General features: G+C 46.3%; 1 protein-coding gene across 1 annotated transcript in view; it reads left to right on the top strand.

Annotated features, from left to right (window-relative positions):
* Positions 1-15: 15 nt before the first annotated feature.
* Positions 16-12,796, top strand: part of TCF20 (transcription factor 20) — a 129,918-nt gene continuing 117,137 nt past the window's right edge. Inside the window, exon 1 of the mRNA XM_026069085.1 lies at positions 16-171. The gene's annotated coding sequence lies outside the window, so the exon portion shown is untranslated. The remainder of the gene's footprint in view (positions 172-12,796) is intronic.

A 12,796-nucleotide genomic window follows, 5' to 3' on the forward strand; every position in this document is an offset into this window, starting at 1 on the left:
GGGAGCGGAGGCGAGCGGAGGGGGCGAGCCGCCCTCCCGGCTCCGCCGCGTCACATGCCGTGACGGGATTTGTACCCCGGCCCCTCCCGAGCGACGACGACGCGGGAGCCCCGCTCCCCGCCGCGGGACGGCTCGACGCGGCGATGGCACCATGAGGGGCGGCCCCGCCAGGTAAGCGGCCGTTGCGGCCGTTGCCGGCCCGCCCCAGCTCGCGGGGGGAGGGGGGCGCCCCCGCGCTCGCCGCCGCGGGGCGTTATGAGGGGGCGGCGGGCCGGGGGCTCCGGGCCAGAGGCAGGTGAAGCCGCGGCGGTGCGGGGCCGCCCCGCCGGGCCGGACAGGTCGTTTTACCCTCCTAAAGGGCGGGGGGCTGCGCTCGTTGGTGTGTTGGAAATAAATGGCTTGTAAAAGGAACTGGCAGGTCTGGCTCTCTTTCCTTTTTGTTGAGGTGACTTTTTTTTCCTGCCTTTTCGTTTTTGGTGTGTGGTGTTTATAGTGGATTTTTTTTTCTTGAAACAGCTGTAACCTGAGCTCTCCCCCTGCTCCCCCCTGAGAAAGGGGTTTGAAGAATGACTTTGTTGAAGTGTATTATTGAAGGCAGGAGGAGGGACGTGGTGAGGGAATCTGTAGCGCTCACATTTCACATTCTTTAGCAACCTTCCCTTAAGTGTGAAGGACACACACACACACACACTATCTATGCACAGAGGTTTCCAACAGCCCAAGCCTCAGTTGAGCTAACCCTGGGGGATTGTCTTTCCTCTGCTCCCCAGGCTATACAGCACCTTGTCTTGCTGCAGCGGTGCAGCCTGTGCAGGGCTGGCCGCTGGTGATGGTGTTGGCCTGCCCTCGCAGGGGAATAGGGAGGGGAGGTTGGAATTGGGGCAGTTTCTGTACAGTAAGACAAGGAAACTGGCTGTTGAAAGCTGTGCAAAGCACTGGATGAGATCTTTTACTTTCCCCTGGTGTTTTTCATATGCTGCCACTCATCCTTTCGCGTGGATTTCTGTCAGTCAGGCAGCTACTGGGTGTCTCGGTGTTCAGCCGCCTTTAACCTCCATTTGCGTCTTCATGTTTTTTACGGTGAACAAACAGTTAATGCTCTGTAGTTCTGTGTACAGCTTCCCTCCTCCTTTCCTTCCCTTCTTCCATTTTTCTCACCCCCACCCTGCTTCCAGTGCTTATGAATCAAAATGTTGTGACCTGTCTGAATGTTTAGAAGAATATAAAAGTGATTTTTTTTTTTTTAATCTTTTGATTTATCCTTTGAAAGCACCACCCAGGTTTTGAACTGCTATTCCCTAGCCAAATGACTGCTGGCAGCAGGCTGCCCCCACCCCCTTCCCGATGGGACTTGCCCACTGGGACTGTGAACTTGAAGATGTTGACAACAGGGGGGTGTGCACATGTGCAACACGTTCCTGGAGTGGAGTCACAGCGGCAGAGGTTTATGACTGGAAACTCCCGTTGGGAGCAAGGATGGTGGTGTGGCAAGACCTACCGTGGTGTAAAAATACCCCAGCAGAGCTTGTTTCGGAAGCCTTTTCTCATCGTTTTAAAACATCTCCCCCAGTTTCCTTAGATGGGAGTGCCGGGAGTGGCATTGGGAGCATGTGGCTGGGAGGGGTGGCCGTGAGGAGAGGTCATGCGAAGTTTGTGGGGAGGAGGAGGGGACCCTGGGGAACTGGGCTGGCGGGCCGGGAGGGGTCTGTGAGCAGCTGGCAAAGAGCAAGGGTGGAGTGGGGCGGGCTGAAGGTCGGGGGAGAGGGGACAGAGGGAAAAGCACAAGTGATGGTGACGGAGGGGGACTGCAGACAGCCTGGGGACGGGGCTAGATCCAGTGAAAGCTTGTGGGTGTTCTCCCCTCGGCTCTTTTATGTGTACAGCATAGGTACTGCTGCTGAAGGGAACACCTATACATGGCTTTTTTTTTTTTTTTCCTTCGAATCTTATTTTTGGCCTGTGACCCTAGCTGCTGTGATACAAAAATAATCCTCTCCTGGACACAGCTAGCATCTTCCTTGATCTGTCAAGTGGCTGCCTGGCTTGAGTTTTAATGGAGGTGCCCAGTAACCCTGGCTCTGTCCAACTGAGAGTGTCCCTGGGAAGAAGTCTTCCCTTGGATGGTTAGGTGGGCTTGTGGGGACAGAGAGGAAGCCACAGTTCCCTTTCAGGGGAAGATGCTAAGCTGGCTTTGATGGACTTAAATCTCTTCTCTTTAAACCAAAATTAGAAATAAATAAATAAGTCAAAAGGTGAGGAAGAACAGCCACTGTCTGCCCTCTGGTGCTTCTGAGGTGGTACCATTTGTGTTCTGGTGCTGGGGCAGGACTGTGGTTCAAGCAACAGGAAGCTGATTGCACACCAGGGAAAGCAGTGGGAAGAGGGGAAATCGAGAGTGTGTAGCACCTTCCATTACAGCTGATGTAATCCTGGATGTTTCACAGCTCCTCTCACTGCAGGCTTTGGGAAGAGGGGGGTGCATGAGTGGGGAGATGCTACTGTCAACCTCAAGTGTTCAAAGACTGAGAGCCCATTCTCGCCTGCCCACCCAGCATTTTTGAAGAGTGGCATCAGGGACCTTGCTGAGTACGCTTTGGGATGGACCAGGTTTGCAAGTTTATGCATGCTATTGTGCAGACTTGGACCTTGAGTTTATTTTTTTAATGAAAGCTATGAGTCTCATGTGGTGTGGCTTCAGTTAAAGTAACGTATACTGCAAAACTGAGAGAAGACGGTACTGCTTTTAAGTGTTGTTTTTCCCCCATGCTTTCCTTTTTCTAAGATTTCTATTCTGACTGCCCTCCCTTAAAGGGGTGTTTCTTTGGGGGCGGGCAGAAGAGAACATGTCAACAGCTAGCTCAACCTCTGGTGATTAGTGCTAAAGATGTAACTTTTTTTGATGTAACCGGCTGAGTCATGAGGATCTGGACTGAGATCCTGATAGCTTCCTTCATGTGGATCATCAGTTCCCATGGAAGACTAATGACTGTGGCTGGCAACTGGTCTCTACACAGAACGGGAGAAATGGTGTGCCTCCCCTTTTTCCCCCAATAGAAAGGCGGTTTGAAGTAAAAATTAGTTTGTCTTTCCCTTCTCATTCAAAAATCTACTGTACTTTTTTTTTTAATTGCACCTGATGACTGAGTTTTATTTCAAGTATTTTTAAGCTGTTATGAATTAGATGTGTTTTGCTGGCCATGTGCTCGCTGGAAATTTTAAGACCATCTTGCTCAAATTTGCTCTGGCTGTGCTGGCAAAGGTAGTAGGGGAGTCTCCTTGCTGTGGCACTTTTAGATTAGAGCAGAGTAGAAGCGTCTTAAAAGGGTGGGACAGCTGCCACAGAATATCCTCTCTGCAGAGGTGGTGTGGGAGCAACAGAAACTATCCAACTCCATCTTTCTGTAAAGCCTTTGCTGAAAGCGGTGAGCTGGTGGCAGATAAGGTTGGGAGTGGGAAAGGCTGGAATATTTTGGTTGCCCTGTGCTTGTACAAACTGGAAAGAGAGTATGTAAAGCTCTTGTCTGTCTGCCGAGCTTGTGCTGAGGGCCATGCTGCCTCCCTTTAACAGACTAGGGTTACTTTTTGACTGTCTGAGCTGTGCTCTCTGAGAAACATAGTATAGGATCTGATAACGTGGTGTGTGGGGGGCAAAACCCCCTTGAAAGTCACTTTGTCATGGAAGTCGTAACAGGGATGCACAGCTTCAGAAATGATTATTAGTGTCTGATGACCTGGCCAGAATTGTGTAATGACACTGAGTAAGAGATAAAAGATTTTATATCCCATAAACTTGGTTCTTGCTTCAGGGTGAACTGCAAAGCTTTTGAAAATGTGTGAGGAGTTTGATGGCTCTCCAGTAAGTACAAATAGGTGCAAACATCAATCACTTGAAACAAGTCCTTAAAAATAAAAACAAACCCAGATGCAGACTCTAGGCAGGTAAATGAAAGAAGAGCTAATTACTATTTTTTCTATGTGTGTATATGTACATATATCACATTTAAACCTGCATATATGATTTTGTGAGTGACCCAGCTGCTTCAGCAGTTTATTCATTTATTTAAAACAGCTTTGTAGTTCACCTTGAAAATCACTTCCCGCCATATGGTTATATTATTTCTCCATGCCACATTTTTTGCTAATTATCAAGACCATTTGCTTTAAGATAGGTGTTTTTAATTTCACAGCCTTGTCTGTCTCTCCTGCTTGATCCTGCCCTGGAGTCAAGAGGCTGTGTCTGTTCGTTCTCCATGGCAACAGGCTGTGATTTACTTATTTCAGTTTAATTAAAAAGCAGCTATCAAATTCTAGGCATCTTATATGTTCCTTATATTAAAAAAATATATGTATCAGTAGATCAGTCTCCACAACAGATCTGCCAACCTCACAAATAAAATTCTCAGCCTGAGCCATTTATGTTTTTTTTCAGTATGTCCCCTCTGGAAGAGCTTAGGAAAAGGAATAGTGCTGTGGCCTGTCCTGAAGTTCATCAGGTCGGGGCTGGGGGCCTGGGGAAGTGGCAGAAGGTGAGTTCTGGACTCCCAGAACATTGCTGACAATGTCAGGCTGTCTGGTCAAACTGCAGGACTGCCTGTTCAAGCCCATCAATTCACTTCTCTCCTTCTGTCCTTGCACAGCTGTTGAGCGGGTTTTGAAGTGACAGGATACAAGCATTTCAGGTCTTGGTGGGTTAGTACTAACACCCCAGACCTTGTCTGGAAAAGGGAGTGCAGGTTGCATGTTTTGTGCGTGGAGTCCTGCTTGTTGGGGCAGGTGCTTTCTGCAGTAGATTCAACTTGTGAGCGGTCTTCCAGGATAGTGTGAGGTTATGATGTCATTGCAGGATTGGGTGACAAGGGTACAAATATATGCACAAATATCTGTGGGCACGAACATCTGTACTTGCTGCAATGTAAATGCAGAAAATGGCGGTTCTGCTATAAATGTTTGTGTGTTTATCAGCTCTCCCTGTGTGAGAGATTTTACAAGACCAAGTCCTTTTTTTTATGTATATATATATTTTTTGTCCTTCTTGAAGCATATATGCTTTCTGATGCATGTGTGATATAGCTTTTGGTTTTAAACTAATCACACTACAGAAACCCAGAATGCCCCACTGTTGGTTTAAGCATGCTTGGTATTTGTGTGCAGGCTAGAAATAAAGGCCTTAATCCTAAATTGATTTTCCAAGTGCTATGGTTGGACAAATGCTATTTTGTGTTTAGCTGGGGATGAGGAAACATGAGGGCAATGACAGGCAGTTGTTGGCTAGAGTGGGAAGGTGTCAAGAAAGAACCTTTGGGGACCAGAGCCAGGTAGGGTAGATAGAGGAATGTGGGAGCATGGTGAATTTAGTAACCTATAGGTGTTCGGTGTGGCAGTAAAAGGACAGAATAGAACCTATGCAATTAATGAGCTGCCAAAATTCACACTTCTTTTTGTCTTCAATACTGACATGCCAATTCTTGGTAGAATTATTTTTGCCTTGAAGGGACTATTCGGATGACTCAGCCTTTAGATTACCTGGATGTCTGTATTGTTTTTTTCCTGGTAGAAGCTGGGCCTCCCTGAGCCATGTAACTAGATTTAGGTACTACTTTTGAGCTGTGCTAATGTGTGGAAGATGAAAAGCTGGTCTTGTATTTTTATTAAACCTTAAGGAGCAGTTATCATCAGAAGAGTGCCTGTACAAAACTGCACCATATTTTTTTTTTCTTGGTGTTGCTACTCCCAGTGCTTTTTCAGAGTCGCAGGTGGTGATTTTAACAACAGACTTAGTTTTTTACTCCTCTTAGCCTTGCCAAAGCCTGTGTGGCTATGACAGAAAAAGTTGGATTCTGTTTTGGCTTGCTTATCTTCATTGATAAAATTATGTACAGAGTTCTAGCTGCAGATTCTTGATGCATGAACCAGGAAGACCCTCTTTGAGTCTGAGAGGTTAGCAGTTAAATGTGCATTTGCTAGTTTAAAAAAAAAAAGAAAAAGAAAAAAAAGAGCATATTTGGTCTGTGGGATGCTGAGAGGTAAATCTGAAATCTCTTCATGTTCTTCCTAATAAAAACAACAAAACCAAGCAAAAGCCCAAAGCAAGCTTTTGTGTGTTACTGTATTTAAGTGGATGCATTAAATGAATTTATGTCTGGCTAGTAACATCCTTAATTCTTTATTACTAGTATTACTATCATACAGTCATGATCTGTGTTCCTTAAGAGTTCATCTGTTCCTCTTGCTTATCCAGCTTTGAAGTAGACCTCGTTGATATTAGTAGCATCAGACTTAATTTCTTATAGGCTGTATTCTCATCTATAAAATAGAGGGAATACTTCATACAAGCAGCTGTGAAGTTGCATTTATTGTCTGTAAATTGCTTTTAGTAATTGAGCAGAGGAGGTGCAGAGAATAAAGACAGTACAGTAATATATATATATTTTTTCTTTAATCAAAGAGAACTGCATTATTTTCTTCATCCGATGATGCAGAAGTAGGTAGGGGAAAGAAAAATGCTTTACCATGAGTACCCTGAAACTAATTGTCGAATTTGTAATGAAAACAGACATTTCTGAGCATAGTGATGAATGCAGCCATCTTGTTTGAGAGGTGGTATCGTTGATAGCAGCAAAGTCCAATTTAAAAATAGGCACAATTGTTACTGGAAATTGTGTGGTACCACTTGTACTTTTGTCTGGTTTGGGTCTGCTCTATTTTGATGTCACTCTTTGCCAGTGTGGCTGCCTTCATCATCCAGTTCAGAAATGCTATTGGTAGGTAGAGCCTAAAAACAGATAAAATGTCATATTTTAAGATCATTAACAAACTCATCTATTGCAAGCTTTTCAGCTAGGCTCCTTCTTTTGTGCTATCCAGTACGCTTGCCTGGTGAAACCACAGCTTTGTGCAGATAAGGATGGATTTTCTTGCTCTGGCTGAACCAATCTAACCATTTTGCTCCCTTTAAGAGGAGAGGTCAAGCCTTGCTCATGGCTCTGCAGCTGTGTTCCTTGCCTTATGCCCACTCTGATGCTAAATGGATTCAATTTGTTCAACTTTTGGGAAAACTGCCTTGGCGAAAAAAAGTAAATAGTTTTCTGCTGGGGTAGAAAACTGAACCTGCTCTCTGGGTTCAGACTAGCATCAGAGCTGCAGCATAGGAGGGGCAAGATTGTGTAGCTAGAAGTGAGGGGTTGGGAATAAAAGAAAGGTGGAAGCAGGGCCTCCCTTGTTTGGCAGAAGTGAACTATTAGCTTGGTTCAGCTGTAATGTGAAGCCTCACCCTCAATCTTCATTTTCAGTTCCTTCCCTTCCCCTCCCCTCCTCTCCTTCTTTCCCAGGATATACTTGTATGCTTCCAGATGCTGATTCCATTTCCAAGGAGTATTTTCAAAATGGAAAAGGGAAGAGCTTGAGATTCACTGCCTCCTCAGTAAAAAATATACTATAGTTCTTGAGAGCCTGTTGCTAAAGGGAGTGTGTTTTAGGGCATCTGCTAATAGGCAGAGCCTAAGGATATTACAAGAGCTTAAAAAAAATAGTAGCCGTATCCCTCTCCTAGTGAGGGGAGGAGGAGACTGCCTGAGGAGTCAGTGTAGGCTATGCTTGTGGAAGAGCTTAACTGAATGTGGTGATGGTGGCAGTTTGGACTAAGGCCCCAGGGTTGATGGGACCAGACCATTCTTGAGATCTGGGATAAATGACAAGGGCTGGGTAAATGCAGATTTTTCTGCACCTGTATGGTGAGCCAGGCCTGGAGTCAGGTACCATGCTGCTGGGAAGAATTCTCCCCGTCTTTGAAATGTGAATTGCAATAGCCCCAGATGCAGCTGCCTAAATAACTTCCAGGCCTCAGTGACAATTGGGAAGGCCTTGTGGGACACTACTGCGGTAGTGCAGAATGGACGTCCTTTTACTCTGGGGACGCAATGAAGCCAGGGCTGTGCTGGAGCTTGGGCTTCAGGCTGTTTGGGTGACTTTGGGGTCTGCTCAATATGTTGCTTTGGGAGGAGGGGAGGTAGCGCAGGATGCAGCTGGCATGTGTGTATACATGTATATTTGTAGGACAGTAGGCAAAACTGCTTGGGAACTGGCAGAGGAGAACTTTGCTTGCACAAAATGACATGAACAGTGTTTCTGTCTCAGGTTTGTTTTTGACAGACCAGTGGATCTGCATTAGCCCTTGCTGGTTGTGTATGTAGCAGGGAGAGGTGGATTTGTAACCTGATGAGTTGCACGCCCAAGTGTATACTTAGCAGGGCTAGGACACAGGTCAGAGTGTGCATTTGGGAGACTCAATGGAGGCGTCTGTTGACCTGCAGTGGCTGCTTTATGACTAAGGGAGCAGATACTGTGTCTTTCTACTGCATTTTATATAGCATAATAGTGAAGATGGTGTCACTGAAGTGTGCCCAAAGCAGCTGGATGCAGCGAGCCTGTGCACGTGCAGACTGACCAAGTGGCCATACCTGAGGTGAGGGCAGGTTGCAATTGGTGTGCTGCACAAATTAGGAATGTTTGGCACAACCATCTTCGAATAAGGAGAGTAGGGAGGGAAGAGGGAATTTGCTCCAACTTGAGAGTTGTTAGTTTGTAGAGATTTGTTTCATGCTGTACTGCAGTTGGGTTTTTTAAGCATTTAAATCTAAATTCTCCTTGTTCATTTATGAAGACATTTTGGCAAAAATAGGATTATTGTGTGGTTGTGCTGCTTTAGGTGGTAGAATTATACTCTAGGTGGCTATTACAGTGGATGTGTGTTCTAAAGATGCAGTGAATAAAGGCGAGAACCAGTGTATTGATACTAAATATTGGTACCACTGGATGTGCTAAGCACAAGGTGTCTTTGTTTTCAAGGAGATATATGCATATATAAAAATAAATCATTTTAATCTCACATGCTTTTAAGCCAGCTGCAAAATATATAAAAGACACATTTGGAAGAGAGGGAGAGACAGAAAATGCTGTATGTAATTTCATTGGGAAGTATATATTTTTTTTTTCTTCCATCCCCTTGCACGTGAGTTGAGTCTCTGGGAAAGATGTTAGTGAAGGAGTTGGAGAATTGGGGTTTTCTCAGGATCTACCATTGTTCTGATTGATGTACTGGGTATTAGGCAGGGGATGCATCCAGATGTGGGGGCTGGTTGCAGTTTTTTCTCTGCAGTCTCCCTTTCTTGCTCCTTTTGGATAGAGATGTGTATCCTGGCTCTCTTGTCCTCCACCTACATCTTTTTCTCATCTCTTGTAGATACTTGCTGAATTTTGTTGTTCTGGCAGATCTTTCAGTTGTACTTGTAATGGGTGACTCTCCCTCCTGTACTGCTTAACCCGGTTCATGATCGTGGGTGTTTCTGTAAGCCAGTTTTAGCATGGAAATTCAGTGAAAAGATCCAGGAAATCTGCCCTGTTTTGGGCCTTCTCTGCTGTTGCAGTGATCGCTCTGATGAAGATCAAGCTATCGCTGCTGATCCTAGCAATGCACCAGCTGCCTTGTGGAGCGCTAAGGAATGCGATGAAGAAAGAAGCAGCCATTCCAGGGCCTTGTTAGAAGCCACTTTGTGCTTGGCCTGGAAATGCCGAGGGCATGTTAGAGTTCTCATATAGGACTGCAATAATCAAATAGAGTTGGGAGGAAGGGGGGAGGAACGCATGAGATGGTCACCTCACATAGATTAACAAAGAGGAGGTATTACAGTGCCAGCAGAAGACATCCTTCTGTGGAAGTTCCTAGTCAGGGAATATTTTAAAAAGCTGTCCCAGAGAGTGAGAAGAAAGGCTGATAGGACTATGATTAATTGCCCAGATACCACTGGAGAAGCAGTTTGAAGAAAGGAACTCATTTGAGAGGTGGGTGTGGTGTAGAGAGGGAAATGGGAATTTCCTGAGTTTTGTTTGCAAAGCTTGACTGTAGAAGGAATTTTGGACATAACGGGTGGAAAGAAGGGCTAAAATGAATAGGTAGTTCCTTCCCCCCCCCGCACTGTCCTGGCAAGTGTTAGCTGAACATCAATTGAAGCACTACAGAACATACTTGGGAACTGAAGACACTAAGCAGAAAGAGAGAGTGAATCTGATTAGCTCCGCTTTTCATGCATTAAGCGGAAAGACTGACTGAAATGTGAGATTGCAAACAGATAATAGCAGTGTGCTCCTGAGGCACCACCATGACCCAGCATAGGGGGTGGCGGGTCTAACCACACTAGAGAATCATTTCTTGTAATGGAAGCTGCTTGTTTCTGTGTTGTGGTTTCTGTTGCACTTTCTAATTATCCTATTCAGTGCTGTCTGCCATTTTGAGTCTGGCCACATGGGATAGCTCAGCCCCCTGGAATGTGTGCCCTGTGGAGCACTTCTGTCCTGAATAGTAACTGTAGCTCCAGTAGCCAAAAGGCAGGAGGGAAGAGGTGCCAAGGCTTTAGTCCTAGCTGTTTTCCCCTTTATTTCCAGGAATAATGGAAGCAACAGCTGCTGCTTTTGCCATGCTGGGAAAGGTGAGAGCTTCTGTTGTGTGCAAAACTCTAACTTTGCTCTGAAAGCAAAAGTATTAAGATTTGCTGGAAGAAGGCTCCAGGTCACCTGAAATAATGGGTGTCTATCAGTGCTACTTAAAATAATAGCTCACTTTGCTACCCTGCAGGCCTCTGTGTCCACTAAGGCCTCCTGCCATACTAGCTGCTTTCTCAGCACAATACGGAGACCACTCATGGATACTTGGCCACTTCACCTCATCCGTACTCTCTCTCAATTTACCTGGTGCTTCTGTAGGGCACAGTAGCCCAGGAGGCTGCAGGAAGGGATGTTCCCTTGTCCAGGAGGCACATGCTTTGCTTTGACCTGAAATTTTCATTAGACTGAGGGCTTTTCTAATTCCATCACATCATTTATTTTCTCACTGAGCCCTTTTGATGCTCTGTTACCCAGTCCCAGTGAAAAGGACTCCTTTTAGAGCTCCTCAGTGTGCGCAGCGTGGTTTGTGCAGGTGAGCCACTTCCAGTCTGCGGCCTCTCCTTTGTGGAGCCAAGGCAGCAGTGGAGAAAAGAAGCCAGCGGAGTCTTGGCTGTTGTCGGTAGGAGTTGGAAGGATTTGTTTCACAGAGCAGCACTCGTTTGGCTTGGAGCTGGTAAAATCCAAACATCCCTGCATGCTGCTGTGGAAGGTCTTCTGCGTTGATGTGGTGACCTCTTCCACAAAACAACCTGCATTCCCCCCCCCCACCTCCCTGTTTTTTTTTTGTTAATGGAAAGCTTAAATAACCATTTCCAAAACTCTGATGTGAATGGGGGGAATGCAAAGGACATGGGGACAGGGAAGAGTACAGCTCTGCTTAAAGTGTTTGAACAAAGCAGTATATGTGAGAAAACTCTCTCGTGTGTGTGTGTGTGTGTGTGTATATATATATATACACACACGTGTGTGTGTGTATTATGTATATGTGTATTTTAAGGCCAGAAGGGGCAGGTCAGACTAGTGCTTCTGTGACCTTTTCCTCAACTGGGTCTTGCTTTTCCTGCTGCTGCCTTTCCTTGCCTGTGGGGGGACTTCCATTTCCTCCCTGCTGACCTGCAGTGCTGTAGGCTACCTCCCCGTTGTCGTGGCAGCTCCCTGCTCTGACACAGAGCCCAGGCTAATAATCCCAGCAGATTTTACTAGCTTGTGCTGTGCTCCATGCCTTGCTGTATGGGAGATGGTGTGTTAGATTGTGGTTTGTATGACTCTCAGTATCATGCTGGCCCTGGAATCCCACCCAGCTGCATCTGTGTGAAACCCAAACCTTCCATTAAGCACAGACCGAATGCCTGGTAGAGCCCGGCATTTCTCAGCGAGGTCTCTTGCTTCCCCACCTGCAGGTGACCAGCTAGCATGGATGTCGTCCAAACACACCTTCTGATTGTCTCTGGCTGTCTGGATGATTGCCAGCAGTGTGGGATTCAGGTGGAAGCAGGAGGTGTTGATAGTCAGGAAAGAAAAAATTCATCATGTTCCAGAGAGGGTAATGAAGATCTCCTCTCACCACTCTCCCCACGCATCAAAGCACACTTAAAAAATAGAGCGTTCATCTTTGACCCCCATTAATGGCTGGCTTGGTTTGTGTAAGAGTTTTATGAGTCTGCTGCTGCTCCCACAGAGTTTAATTATTTAAGAGCATGAGGCAGAGGTTTGTGCTTTCACTGCTGATGCTCCAGGGTTCAAGCCCTCCTGACAGGCCAAGAGGGGTTGGTTACAAATGCAGCCTGCCTGGGTATGAAACTGTGTGCTCTGAGGATCCTAATGGAAGTGTGAGCTGCAGCTGCACAGCCCTTGTCAGGGCTGGGAGTGTATCATTCTCCCGTTGTGTGAGCTCCACGTGATCATATCGCATCAAATTCAAGGCCCGCATCCTTATCTTCAAGGTACTTAATGGTCTGGACCTGAGATACTTTAAATGACTACCTAAAGCTGCAGGGCAGGCATGCTTGTTGCTGATCCTGCTTGTTGCATATGCTAGAGCCCCCTGGTCAGACGCAGACACTTTGGGGGCGGGTGTAAGACTTTGGCAGCGATACCCAATTTATCAACGCTGGGCCACACGCCCTTCCCCTCTCCTGCTGGAGCATGCCTTCGCCTGCCTTCTCTCTGCTGACAGCCCCTTCCCGTTTCCCCTAGCTGCTGCTCCAGACTGCAGCAACCACTTTTCCTACTGTAATACCCCACCTTCCAACCTGCTTTTCCCTTCCCTTTGCAGTACCCCAGCTCATTTTTGTGCTTCCCGCTCTTCCTCATCCAGCTCTTCTCTGCTGTTAATTGTCCCAATACTTGGAATACAGAA

The sequence above is a fragment of the Apteryx rowi genome, unplaced genomic scaffold (assembly GCF_003343035.1).
Source record: "Apteryx rowi isolate R43461 unplaced genomic scaffold, aptRow1 scaffold_287, whole genome shotgun sequence".
Lineage (NCBI taxonomy): Eukaryota > Metazoa > Chordata > Aves > Apterygiformes > Apterygidae > Apteryx > Apteryx rowi.